The following is a 1,863-nucleotide window of genomic DNA, read 5'->3' as shown; positions in this document are numbered from 1 at the left end:
ACCCGCACGTGAAGTTTCATAATATCTGCTTTTATGTGAATTGCAAACAGGAAAAAGTTTACATGCTTTAGAAATTGTATAACTATCTTTTGATTAAACAATTACGTTTTGTTCTAAGTGTTAACTACTTAATTGTGTAACATATTCTTCAAGAAGTGAGATTTAGAAAATTGGAATAATTTCAAATATTTTACAGTATAATATTTTAAAATAGAATAACAATTATTGAATTAAGGTATATACATATGTAACATATATATACATATACGTATACATACATACACAAATGTAACACATTTGTACAAATAGAGTATACATATGTAAGTATGTGTATAGGAAATAAAATGATTTAACATTAAAAATTAATTTTCCTTGCATAGAGCTAAATTATATATACGTGTATAATATTTAATGTAATTGCACTTTGCTCAATGAAAAACTTTTTCGACTATACGTTTAAATTTTAATAGAGTTTCTATTTTTTAAAACTCACCTCTCAAAGCGCGCCATAAATTTCATCTCAAACATCATTTCATTTTTCAAGGAAATATATATGGTCAACTGAATTTGATATATTCCATAAAATTATTTTAAAAGATAATATTTCAAATGCATACAGTTATTTTTGCTTTCTAACATAATATTGTTACATTTATTAAAATATGATTTTCTTTCTCTCTAGATACGCTCTACACGAATACGTCCACTGAATTATTGATTATTCTACTGAAATATATTTTTGAATTTAAAAAATTATGCAAGAGAAACTTCCTGATATGAAAAAATATAATTTTTACATAATTTTCTTTTTCGAAAATGAGAATGTTTTCCAAAATTTCAAATATATCTGTTATTTAAAAAATTGCAACAGGATGATTATTCTGAATTTGCTAGTATTAGACGAAAGTGTAATGGACGAAACAAAATCTTTTCTATTTGTTAATGAAATTACAATTAAATCATTGTATAAATGACATCGCAATAAAGATAATTCATGAAAATTCGATATTGTCACTTTATATAACATAAGATGTCGTTAATACTAAAATTAAACCATAGATCATAAAAAAATTGAAAAAATTTATTAGAGAACAGAACTGGAATAAAGAAATTTGCAAAAAAAATACATTTTTTGATTGTCATAAAAATAAATGATGAGTAAATTAAATTCGACATATTTCACAAACTAGTATCTCTTTGGAAAATTATTGTCAAGTACAAAAATTTGCTGCAAATATATTTTACAATCCGCATGATAAAAAATTGAATTCCAATAAAATCAAAAGCTATTAAGAAATTATGTCACTTTATAAAGTTATTATCAAACAGAAGAAATTTGCGACAAATGTATTTCATGATCATCACGAAACAAGTAAAATTCAAATAAATTCTATCTATTGCAGAAGAATCTTAAGAATTCCTTAAAAAGCGTTATTTCCGAATAAAGAGGTTTGCAACAAATATATCCCAGTACGTTCGAAGAACAAAACGAATTGAATTCAAATGAAATTGAAAATTTGTTAATCGAGCAATTTATCAATTCGTCACGCCTCGAAAGTATCCACTCTGTTAAGTAAGTTTTACTTCGTTGGACGATGTCCCAATAACGTCTATTGCGTTACCACCACAATGACGCGGTTTTGAGCACCAATCTACTTACGAGACCTTTGAAGATACTTCCCAACAATACCGCAGCCTGAAGTTATGCAGGGCTAGCAAGGTCAAGCATTCCGATAACCAAACGTTGTACATATTATAGACGGAGAAATCGTAAAGTCAGCTTCGATTTTATCGAGAGCTTGCTTCAATCAGTCTTCTTTGAAATTTACTTTTATTTTTTGCGAAAACAATTTTTGCATATGA

The sequence above is a fragment of the Bombus vosnesenskii genome, unplaced genomic scaffold (genome assembly GCF_011952255.1).
Source record: "Bombus vosnesenskii isolate JDL3184/JDL3185 unplaced genomic scaffold, Bvos_JDL3184-5_v1.1 scf7180000015060, whole genome shotgun sequence".
Lineage (NCBI taxonomy): Eukaryota > Metazoa > Arthropoda > Insecta > Hymenoptera > Apidae > Bombus > Bombus vosnesenskii.
Note: the sequence above shows the minus strand (reverse complement) of the source record.